This window comes from Pithys albifrons, chromosome 10, assembly GCF_047495875.1.
Source record: "Pithys albifrons albifrons isolate INPA30051 chromosome 10, PitAlb_v1, whole genome shotgun sequence".
In the NCBI taxonomy this organism is placed as follows: Eukaryota; Metazoa; Chordata; class Aves; order Passeriformes; family Thamnophilidae; genus Pithys; species Pithys albifrons.
The window spans coordinates 5,196,949-5,209,700 of NC_092467.1; the positions used below are offsets into that span (position 1 = coordinate 5,196,949).

Sequence of the window (12,752 nt, forward strand, 5' to 3'; positions counted from 1 at the left end):
TCGAGGGGAAATAACTTGGTCGACATCACAGAGCAGGTCAGTGACAGGTGAGGAGTGAGATCAGCGTGAACGTGACTGACAACAGCACTTCCTGTCAAACCTGGGGAGTAGTAATTCCTTTAATGAGAATAATCAGTTTTGAGTAACCATTCCTGACCAATTCCTGGTCTTCTCTTGCAGACAAATAGAATGTTTTACATTGTGTGTGTGTATATATTTTTTTCTTTCATCACCCAAACCTCTTTATGGCAAGTTTTGTATTACGGTGTAAGTTTCCAGAGGACAATTCCCTGGTAGTTCATGTGGAATACTCGTGAAGTGGCACTTCTTGTCAGAGATCAGTGATTCCTAAACCTCTGGAACTGGCGAGTGCTGAGCCACGTTAAGCATCTGACCTTTCTGATCACATCGTGTCTGTTGGCTGTACCTTAAGACACACAACCAGATCTTTTTGGTAGAAAGCAAATTGCAGATGCTTTCTGTGCTTTCTCTGCTCTGTTGCAGTTGCCCTTGAAAATGACTTTATTTTGCCTTTTGGAAGGAAAAGAGCGAAAGTTGAGGCTTTGTCCGACAATCTTAATTCAAAGGATGGACTTGCAGTGTGAACTAATTGTTAGTTAATTTTCATAATCTCTACTACTGTTTAGGGAAATAGCAACCAGTTTGCAAGAAAAGGATCTCTCTCAACCAGAAATGCATCTCCTTCCCTGCTCACCACAGGGCTGTATTTAAAAAGGAGTTACCCTGAACACCCTGCCCTTCTGTTACAGCCTCACGAAGGGGTAGGGGTGGCTCCAGCTGGTTGGGATGTTTGGGGTTTGAATTCTGTAGCGATCTGCACTTTCTGTAGTTCCTCCGGTGGAAAACAGTTTAAAGTAGCTCAGCTTAGGTATTCTCACTTCATTACTGCACTTTGCAGAGATCTGGAGTCTTATTATCTCCTATTTCAGCTTAATAATTAAGATACTTTGCATTTGTGCTTCTGTTTATGCAAAATGTTGTGGTCTTTTTCTGAAATTAGACAAAATGATTTTGCTGAGATCCACAGATCTGTTCCAATACATATATTTGTGTATAAATATTGTATGTGTTATTTTTCTCATTGTTTTCTGTTTATTCTTCCCCCTGAATTTTAACTTATGGTTAAGGCTGTGCTGTGCCTATTCAGGCCTTTGCAGTCAAATCAGTGTGGAAATAAAATGCAAGTATTCTTAATCTAATGCAGTCTGTGTGTTTAGATACAGAATACAAGGTGTAGAATTTTAATTTAGAAGTAGGTGGAGAAATTCAATAGCTGGCTGAAACTTGAGAATAATTTTGGGATTTTTTTCTTTGTATTTAAAGTAGATATTGGTGTGTTTCCCTTGAATAAGAATGTATATGCTGCAGAGTGGTATTTTTTCCATAGCAGCTTGTTTTTTCATTTTATTGGATGTTAGTGAAAAACCAAGATTATATGATTTACACTGAGGCATCTGAAATGCATGTGGCAGAAAATGGATTGCTGGTCCCTTCTGTTCATACAGGCAGAGCTTGTGTCTGCTCACAGAGGCACACTTATATCATAAAAAGATATTTTTTATCCCTGTAATACTTGATCCTCATTACTAATAATTAGCATTGGCAGTATAAACTTAGAAGAAATAAGGAACTAGTATGTAGAATTATTCTTGGAGATAAGTTACATGATTTTGAGGAAACAGGAGTAAGGAGTGAAAGTCAGTTTCGGAGTTTTACATTGTTTTGAGTGTTGGTTATTCCTGTTTATTGATGTAGGGATGTATAAAACTGTGAGGGGAGCATGGAAAGAGTTGATCAATCTCTCCACTCTGACATGTGGTACCTTGCACTGTGTTTAAGGGCTTCATAACACTGATAACAACATGGTTGTGGAGAGGAAAGGCTTCTATAACCCTCAGAGTGTGACCTTTCCTACTGCTTCACATTTCTGTGATTTTGTGTCTTAGATTAGCTGCCTGTAACTTCCTCTCTTTGTTTCCAGAAGTAAAAATGCTTTAAGGAAGTGTTCAGAATGTAAACACTGACAGTAAGTTCTTGCATCTGCATTTAGTGAAAACCACACATCATTTATGTTGAAACTGATAGTACAGTGTGGTTGTATTTGGGAAGCTCTCTGAAATTTTGAGACACACTGTGATTAAAAAAAAAAAAAGAAAAAAGACATAGGAATCACAGATATTGGCTTCTTGGGCATAAAATGCAGTCAGGTGAATTTATCAAAGTAGAAAGATAACACTTAAAATTCAAGCTGCTCTAGATACAGATAGCCTGTCTCAACTGACTGATACTGGGCTTGGTCATGATTTCTGGCTAATGTCAGATAAGAAAATTCCATCAAGAAAATTAATGGGAGTTCTATAGTGTTTCTTGCAAGATTTTTGCTGTTATTATATAAGCAACTGTGTCATATTATTTCAGATGTATTTCTGCAACAGCAGCTTACTGTGTTTTATAGACTGCTCTAGATTAACTTGAGGCTTAGGCCAACAATAATCCATGAGACTCGTCCCCTTTAATAAATGAGGTGCAGAAGGTACAGAATGGTAACCTGGCCAAGAGTTCATTTGTTAAAAAATATATTAAAAATTGAGCTAGGATGAAAAGAAGAGAAGTTGTGTCTTGGAAAAAGGACACCTGTGTTCTCTTTCCTGTTCACCTGTTCAGTCACTCTGTGGAGGAAATAGTGAGCTTAGGAGGTACTTGAGCTTTTCAGGGTCTGATGTGAAATATTTTTGGAAGGTAACTTGGGTCTGAATTTGATGGTAACTGCAGGCAATGCAATAGAAACATCTTTATTTCTTCAACTGTTCCAGATACTTGCTCATACAGCTTTGAAGGTTACTTCCTTAAGGTCAAGTATTTCTCTTAGGTTAGAGTTATAAAATATACTTAACTGTTTAATAACTGAATGAGCAGGTTTTTCTAGAGGGGTCAGTTGATTTCTTTCATAGCACCTTTCCAAGCTGTAGTTCTTCCTTGAATTGCAGAATGAATTTGGAATAATTTGGTTAGTGATGCTGATCACACAGAGAAATTGTCTCACAACTTTAGAAAAGAATAAATCTCTTTCAGTTAAGGAAGGTCCGCCTCATTCCTTGGTGTGTTTCTTCCAGAAGCTTTCATGTCAAGAGCTCACACCAGTTCCTAGAAGATTTTAGGTAATTTGGAAGACTTGAACAGGGATCTGAATGTTGAAGCAAACCCTCGTTTTTCACAGAATCCCAGACTGTGCTGAGCTGGAAGGGACCCACAGGGATCATCGAGTCCAACTCTCAAGTCAGTGGCCCACACAGGGGACTGAACCCAGGACCTTGGCATTATTACACCCAAGTTTTTCTCTGATCAATGCAAATTGTTTTCCTTCTTCAGACTTCAAATGGAAAAGGCAGAAAGTGAAGGAAAGCCTTTAATTTTTTATTTTAGTGTGACTGGGGAGGACAGTGGTGTGTTAGTACCAGATAGATGTGTCTGGTTACACACTGACCTCTGCTTACCAATGGAAGATCATCTTTCTATGTCTTTTATAAATTTCCCTTCTCCATTTTCTAAAACCTGTCAAGGCCTTTAGCCTTAGCAACAAAGCTGATCACAGAATGTGTGTATAAAAGGTTGCCCCAGCAGTGTGGGAAGGCAGCAGGTTAGTTCTGGCAGGCAGAGAGTGTTGAGAATTCACTGCTTAAATGAAAGTGAGAAGAGCAGTGGTTGAACCAGTGCCCTCCATCGTGGTTGGGGCTGGGAGAGACAGTGTTGGAAAGGGGCATTTGGGTTGGCTTTTACTTGCCATGCACATCTCTCTGGACTTCTCAATTTCAATCAGGTAACTTTCAGAAGGTTTCACTTGATCTTTAACTGTGATTTCTCAATCTTTTAATTTTATATCTAAATATTTAAATATTCATGTGACAATGTAAAATCTTAGCTTTGATCCTGAAGGGTTTTAAATATGTATTTTAAATGTATGTGGAAGTATTTTTTTATTATATGTGGGAGTATTTTCTTTTTACAAAGAGGCTTGGCTTTGTTTCATACTATAAAAGAAATGTTTTCCTTACTTATCAAGCATTGTGGACATTGATGAAATTACAGTTTTGATACAACAGCAGTAGAAGTCTAGATGGCTGTCAAATCAAACCTCATAGTCCTTGCAGTTTTGGAAACTCTAACTGAAGTATAAAACCCCAGAGTCTGATGTTGTCACTCATTTCCAACTCGTGATTGCCTTTGACAACTATTAGGATTAAAGTTTTAAGAGTAAGAAAAATATCTGAAGAAAATGAGATTACAAAAGACCATGGATAGACTTTCTGGATAGGCTGGAGAGATGGGCTGATTGTAATGGGATGAAGTTCAACAAGGCCAAGTGCAGGTCCTGCCCTTTGGCCAGCCCAACCCCCTGCAGCGCTCCAGGCTGGGCACAGAGTGGCTGGAGAGCAGCCAGGCAGAGGGACCTGGGGGGACTGAGGGACAGGAAGCTCAACAGGAGCCACCAGTGTGCCCAGGTGGCCAAGAAGGCCAATGGGATCCTGGCCTGGATCCAAACTAGCGTGGCCAGCAGGCCCAGGGCAGTGACCCTTCCCCTGGACTCTGCCTTGGGGAGGCCACACCTTGAGTGTTGTGTTCAGTTCTGGGCCCCTCAGTTGAGGCAAGAGATTGAGGGGCTGGAGCGGGGCCAGAGAAGAGCAACGAGGCTGGAGAAGGGACTGGAGCACAAGTGCTGTGGGGAGAGGCTGAGGGAGCTGGGGGTGTTTAGCCTGGAGAAGAGGAGGCTCAGAAGTGACCTCAGCACTGTCTGGAAGTGCCTGAAGGGAAGTTCTGGCCAGGTGGGGGTTGGTCTCTTCTCCCAGGCACTCAGCAATAGGACAAGGGGTTATTATAATGAGTTTCAAGAACTGGTTTCCATTTTCTCTGCCCCGTGCCACTCCTTCCTGCGCTTTCCTTCCTGGGAATTCGGGGCAGGGGTCTCTGGTGGTCTTTGGGGATGAAGTCAGCACTCTTCTTCCCGTGAGCTTCTTACCTTTTGCTCAAAACTGCTTCAAACTGGATCTGTTGGCAACTGTAACTGGTCTAATTGGCGAATTTCTCCACTTAACCTGTTCTTTTGACATACCTTCTGATTTATCTTCGTTTCATAGGGTACCCTGGCTGTTTTAATTAGTACAGGAGGCTCTGGGGCCTCTTGGTATGGCATCTTCAAGGACAGGTCTGTACCTTGTGATTTTTGCCATATGCTATACAGTGATTTTTGTAATAACTACTAAGCAAATTCTATAGTAGGTATATCAGTTAATAACATTATCAATTAGTAAGCACCGGTCCCCCCGGTGTCCTTCCCTGGTGGCAGAGGGGCTCCCTGTGAGGCCCCTGTGCAGGACAGGCCTGGCACTGCCGCTCTGTGTCACTGCTGTGCCATGTGAGGCAGCCAGGACAGGCCTGGCACTGCTGTGCCATATGGTCCCCTCGGCCTGGCAGCAGGGCATTAGCTCTGGAAATGAGCACTTGTGCACAAAATACCTTGTTGAAATAGACAACATATTTAATGGAGAAAGGTCGTTCCACTGACTGCATTAGACCAACACTTATTTTTACAGTTAGGAAATACACCATTAAATAATCTTCTTAAAGCAAGGATTGTATTATGGTTCTGCTTTTCCCCTGGAAATAGGTCATTATGTTTTTGAGTGAGTGGCTGTGCAGTTCAGTAACTTGGCTGGTGATGAGGTTCAATTTGAATGCTGCCTGCAAGCATCACGTAGCAGTGGAAAAAAATAAGCAGCTCAAGTTTGTCAAGCTCCAGGTATGAAAAATTGGTACTTTAAGTTGCTACTTTATGTTTTCCAAAGACAAAAATTAATTACAGGCTCAAGGAGCTGAAGTGTTTGTGTTTAGTTGATGTCAGGGAACCTGTGAGGGTTTACCAGAGTTACTTGATTTGCATTATCTGCTTTTTCCTTATAGAATCATAGAATGGATTGGGTTGGAAAAGACCTCCGAGATCATCAAGTCCAACCCTTGGTCCAACTCCAGTCCCTTTACCAGATCATGGCACTCAGGGCCACGGCCAAGCTCATTTGAAAAACCTCCAGGGATGGGGAATCCACCCCCTCTCTGGGCAGCCCATTCCAATCCCTGAGCACTCTCTCTGCAAAGAATTTTTTTCTTATCTCCAACTTCAATTTCCCCTGGCAGAGCTTGAGCCCATCGTGCCCCCTGGTCCTATTGCTGAGTGCCTTGAGACAGAGAGAGCACCTGCTTAAATGAATACACTTGTTTGCTAGACTTGGTTGCATAAAGTGTCTTTTTTGCTTCTTATTTTAATACACATGAAGACTGGTAACATCTCTGGAGTAGCAGAAGCCTTGTTTACACATCAGTCCAAGTTGTTCTCTTCTGAAAGGATCAAGTATTGTTGTGCTCCAGTTCAGTAACACCCTCACCCCCACCACTCCTCTGGAAGGAAGGGTTCTCCACCTTGAGTGTCTGAAATTTAAGATAAACAAACACAGTGTTTTTTTCCTCAAGCAGCTCCAGACTATGGCTGTGTAAGTGGTACAGTGGTTTCTGTGTAACCCAGAGATTCAAGTCAGGAAAGCTGGTTCTCTCCTTGCAGTAAATGCCTCACTGTTCACACTGAGATGTGTTTGATGACTTCTGCTTATCATTTATTTGAGGAGATGCAGACACAATATGTCTTTGAAGGAGAAACAGGCATTTTCTTGTTTGTGTAGTTGTCTTTTGATTCTGCTTTCCTTATATTGTTGTTCTTTGGCTATGAGATGGACTTGCAAAAAGAGTCTGGAAAAACCTCTGTATCCAGGCACCCAGTACAACAATTCCAAACAGTTTGCCGTTCATGAGCAGACTCATTATTTGCTGTTGCCTACATAGTGGAGATTTGCCTTTTCAGAGAAGACAGTGTTGCCAAAATATGTTAGTGGTTACTTTCTAGCTGTGTTTTTTTGCTTTATTTGTGTGTGTGTGTGTTTTTCTAATTTTGGGAAGAGTTGTTCTTAACAGTGCTTTCCTGGGAATAAGGATTTTTATATACATTTATGTGTATTTTAAAATACAGTGATAATCTCTGTATTAAGTTAATTTTGATCCTGGAAAATACTATCAGCAAGCCAAACAAGTGGTTGTTTGTTTTTTCCCTTATGTTCTTTACATGGACTTTCACTGCCAGAGATAAGACACTGGGAAACAATTCGTGGGTAATAAACCAGTAGTGTGATCACAGAGGCAGTTCCTATATAAAGATTACACAAAGAAAAGTTGAGATTAAAGATAAAATCATAGTGCTGTTGTCAGTGGGATTGAAACAAACTGATTTTCTGACACCTCTGGTTTTCCTGTGCATCTGCGTGCACTCAGTGACTAGAGAAGAGGCCTTTGGGGCAGGTGGGAGCTGTGCTGCCTCAGTGTGACATGGAATTGGATCAGGTGGTGTGATCTGTCCATGAGCAGGCATGGAAGGGGTGAGGTTCTGTGTGTTCCCAGCATGTCTGGCTCTGTGGGGATGGTGTCCCTGGGAGCTGGGGTGGGAGCCAGGGCCATGCACAGCTCTGGCACAGCTCTAAGGGAAGGGGCTGGGGGGCTGGGCTGGGACTCCCACTGTCCAGCCAGTGTCCTGTGCCCTGTAAAGGAGAGCACTCTGGACTCTGAATCCCAAGGACCTGTGTCAAAGTCTCAATGGGACTGTCCCCTGGCATTAAATGCCTCCCTGCCATCCAATCCTGTCAGATCTTGGGTGCTCAGCAGGGTCAGCCCGGTCAGTACCGGGGGCTGTGACAGTCCCGAGGACTTCCCTGTCACTGTCCAAGCTCGCTCGGCCGTGGCAGATGGACCTTGGGACTTAAATGGTGGGGCCAGTTCTGGGCACGATGAGCCTCACCTAAAACATCCACTGCCCAGGCTGGAAGGGCACACCCACATGGGGAGAGCCCTTCCCAAATCTTGGTTCCTGAAGTCTGGCCATACAAGTCACCACATCCCCTCAGTGATCCCAAAGCCCGAGTCACAGAGCGCCTGTGACTGCAGGTTTGGTTAGGGCAGTGCTCACTGGCCTGTCATGCACTGCATCCTGTGGCTCAAAAATGGGAATAAATGGTGCCTTTTGGGGGCTATTTCTCCTTCAGACTTCTCTTACCAGAAGATGAATTTCTGCACAGCTGTACTGGACCTTCCTCTTCAGAAAGGTCCCACAGATTCTCTTGAGGAACCTGAGTTCTGAAAATAGGTAGAACTTACTTCCCAGTATTTTCTGCAGTTTGAGATTGTCAGTCAAACTATACTACTTTGAAAGCCTGTCTAGCACAGGACCTGATTTTGTTTGATAAAAGAAAGTATGAATTAGCCTGCTCTTGATTGCCTTCTTTCAAGCAGGCAAGAAGCTTCCTTTTAAAAATGTCTCTGGTTGCTTACAGAAAACAGAGAAACATTTATTTTCCTAGTTTGTTGTCTTTTCATAGCTCTACATTTTATAATTCTTTTGGGGTGAGTATAATGCTGAAACAAAAGCTATGTTTTTTTTCCTCCAAACCAACAGTGAACTTGAGCAGTAACTTTGGAATATTTGTTGAACAGAAACTGTGAGTAAACACAAAAATGTCTGTAACTGCTTCAGAAGACTGATTCATCTAAAAATTGGTATTTACTTTTGGATACCAGTATGAGGAGGAAGTTTTTGAATCTGATAGGTCTGAAAGTCATTTTCCTCTATAAAGCCACTGGCTTTGCCCTGGATTCCCTCTCCTGGAATGGTAGGTGTGTGTTGGCAGCAGTGCCCCGTCCTGAGCTGCTCTGCCCTGCAGGCCCGGGGGTGTCCATCCCTACCCGGGTATTGTGTTCTGTGCAGGGTGTGTTTCTGCAGGTCTGGATTTAATATGAAGTACATGGAAGAGTTATGGGGAGAAGGAATCGGCAGCATTTCTGTCTTGTGCAGTGCTGGATCCACCTGGATCTTCTACGATCACTCTCTGTACCTTGACTTGCCCTTCTGTCCTGGATCCAAACTAGCATAGCCAGCAGGCCCAGGGCAGTGACCCTTCCCCTGGACTCTGCCTTGGGGAAGCCACACCTTGAGTGTTGTGTTCAGTTCTGGGCCCCTCAGTTGAGGCAAGAGATTGAGGGGCTGGAGCGGGGCCAGAGAAGAGCAACAAGGCTGGGGAAGGGACTGGAGCACAAGTGCTGTGGGGAGAGGCTGAGGGAGCTGGGGGTGTTTAGCCTGGAGAAGAGGAGGCTCAGAGGTGACCTCAGCACTGTCTGGAAGTGCCTGAAGGGAAGTTGTGGCCAGGTGGGGGTTGGTCTCTTCTCCCAGGCACTCAGGAATAGGACAAGGGGGCACGATGGGCTCAAGCTCTGCCAGGGGAAATTGAAGTTGGAGAGCAGAAAAAACTTCTTTGCAGAGAGAGTGCTCAGGCATTGGAATGGGCTGCCCAGAGAGGGGGTGGATTCCCCATCCCTGGAGGTTTTTCAGCTGAGCTTGGCCGTGGCACTGAGTGCCATGATCTGGTAAAGGGACTGGAGTTGGACCAAGGGTTGGACTTGATGATCTCAGAGGTCTTTTCCAACCCAATCCATTGTGTGGTTCTGTGATTCAGTACATAGACTGTGCTGTAAAGGGTTCTGCAGTGACCCTGGGGTGCCCTTCTGGAGTGAGGTGGGGAAGCTTCCAAAGCTGAGTGCTGTACAGATGTCTAGGAGGTTCTGGTCCCTGGTCCCAAAACACCAAGTAGTGTGGCTTAATTACCTTTTATCCAGGGCTTTATGCAAGCAAAACACCTGGAACTGATGTACATCAGAGAGATTGACTTGACCAAAGCTGTCTAATAAAGCTCACAGAGGAAAGCAACAGCTTTTTTTTTTTAGTCACTGTTATTCCTACAGCTTAAGACATTTTTTGAGCAATATTCATACACAAATCCACCCCCCCCATTTTAAAACTACATCTGATGAATTTCTTTTTATCTCAAAAATCCTCTTGTTTGAAATTGAGTCAGAAAACCTCTCCTGAAACTGTTACTTTAAAAAATTTGAATTGTTTTATCATAGTAGGCTTTACTTAACTGAATTTAGAAGAATTTCCTCCTGTGTATTTGTTGCTGGATTTCTGATTTTTTTTCTCTCTCTGTGTGATGTTGTTCACCAAAGTATGGAGGAAAATTATCTTCTCCATAGGAGAAAATGCATAACTGAGGAATTAGTAAAAAAGGAGTGAGTCCTCTAGAGCTGGTGACAAAGGGGAGTGGCAGTAACCACCCACTGACTGCAGGTGACTGGGAAGTCCAGAATGGGGGTGTTTCTCTTCTTGTTAGTAAAGAAGAAAAAACCCCTTTCACATGTTCTGTTCTTTCTCTTCCTCAAATAACCTTAATGCATGATTGTTTCAGAGAGATTTTCATTTTTCTTACTGCTTGTCCTCACAAGTGTTCAGCTGAACTATTAGATTATGGCCTTATAATGAAAAAATTGAAAATGTTTCTCTTTCAGTAGTTTAGTACTTAAGGTGGTATAAATGAAACACAGTTACACTCTTGAGTGAAGTTCATGTCAGAGTTAAAGGTTTTTAATTGGAAAAAATGGCTTGTTCATGATTTTTGGTACTTAATTTGTCTCTGGCATTAAAACCTCTTTTTGGTCAAACACTGATCATGAAATGTGGTGTGTAAAGCCTTTTCCTGAATGCCTGACCTGTTTGTGTTCTGCTGAACTGAAACTCTGGTGTCTTTGTTTGTGCTGCAGTGGGATGGACAGTAACACTGGCTGGCAGGTTGGAGTAGTCTGTAATGAAGGTGAAATTAGGGGTTCTGAGGTGCTAATTGATCCAGCTAATGGAGCTGTGTATGGAACAAGGTGTGTCTGCGCTGGCCGTGGTGGTTTAAGCTGGTTGTAAAGACAAGCTTGGAGGACACTTCAAAACATCAAAGGCCTCGTAACTCAGAAGTAATTGCAAGGATGTGTTTGGTGTGCTTTGAAGTGTCTGGTCTGAGTGAGGAGCGTGTAGCCAGCTAAGGGTTATTTGATAGTATTTCCTTTGTCTTTCAGATTACAATTTGGGAAATAAGGGTTATCTTAAACTGCCTTTCCCACACAGGGCAAGAACAAATATTGAGTCTCTCAGTGTGTTTCTCTAGCTGCATTATCATAACTTTGGCTTTGCAAATGGTACATTTTGCCTGGTTTTGTTATTGAACTGTTGCTGCAGAAAACATTTCATAGTTCACAGTGTGCCTGTTGGTTCTGACTTGGCTGCACAAAGAACTGGTGACACACTAAGGTTGGCAGCCTGCATTTGGCTTTGATAATTAATAGAACAGAACCACCTTACACTGACATTGCCATGTTATTCTCCCATAAGTAACCCCAAAACCAAATAGGAGATGTTGTGATCCCTCCTTTCTGGAGATGTGCTGGAAACAAGTAGTGGGGAGGCTTTGTCTTTGTCATCCTCAGTAAGGATTCCTCGGGCTATCCTGTACCTGGGGAGCATCATCTGTGGCTTTCACTGCCTTAAAGAGTTCTGTAACAGTGGGCCATCCCTTTCATATAGAGGATTTACTTTGAAATGACTCTTTTGAGCTGACCTGCTGTTTATTACAAACTGGCTCTTCAGCAATGATCTTACAACATTTGTTAAAAAACACCATTGAATTAATAAACTGTAACATACTTAGAATCTTGTGAATTACAACTTTGTCTTGCTTGTGCCAGGAAGATCTTTAAAGCAAAGATGCTTTAAAAAGATGAACAAACCACTGCAGTGGTGAATCCATTCCCCAGGCTCGGGTGGAGCTCAGATTATATCATCTGCCAGGAAAATATTCCTGCCTGTGAGTTCATGCTTAGTCTGGAGAGATGAAAGACCTCAGACTGTGCTAAACCGCTGATCCAAATTCATAACCACTCTCTGAATATTACAGCTGTTGCTTAGTGGCTCTTGTAATGAGCTTTTCTGCCATACAAGAACTCGAGTTCTTCAGTTACTCTGGGATTTCCACATGTAATTCCCTCACTGGGTTGGTGGATAAAACTGTGGCTCAGTGAGGGAGCAGGGAAAGCTTTCTGTGGAGTTGGATGTAGGAATGGTTATGCAAGCCAAGTCTTGGAAAGAGCAAAAGCAAGTTGATTGTAGAGTCAAAAATGATAGAAAATATTACAGCATTGAAAGTTGTGTAGTTCCCATACCTGTTTTGTGGTTTGAAATTGCTAAACTTCCTCTTGTGGCTGACATAATGACACCTGCTGAGAATGGTGGAGAGCATGCATGTCTTTTTTTCTCTAATGCTGTCTTTGTGGTTCCTGCAGCTGGGCCTGAATCACCCTTCTCTCCTCGCTCCCTGGTGGTTTGGAGCTGTAGGAGAAGGAAGTATGGCACAGTTGTTCTGCTCCGTGGTGCTGCTGGGAAGGGCAGGACGAGGCTGAACCCGCCCTTGGGCCTGGTGCCCACAGACAGGGCTGAGCTGCCCCCCTTGGGCACCTCCAGCCCTGCAGGGGTGACAGGAGCAGGCTGGTTCTCCCTCTGCTGTGTGTGACTCTCCTGAACCCCGAGTCTCAAGCACAATCAACCCCAGCACTCAGCCAGAGCAGGATTTTTCAGCAAACTGCAGTGGAATTAGACCAAATCTGGAAGTGCGTGCTCTTTATGAAGTCTATCTGAAAATATATTTTCTGCTGTTTGGCACAGAAAATATAAAAAGTCTAATAGCCAATGTTCTCCATTCTAGCTCCTCATTCTG

At 43.2% G+C, this 12,752-nt stretch overlaps 1 protein-coding gene across 6 annotated transcripts in view; it reads left to right on the forward strand.

The window, feature by feature from the left end:
- Positions 1 to 12,752, forward strand: part of RABGAP1L (RAB GTPase activating protein 1 like) — a 233,120-nt gene that overhangs the window by 11,952 nt on the left and 208,416 nt on the right. The gene's annotated exons all lie outside the window — the stretch shown is intronic.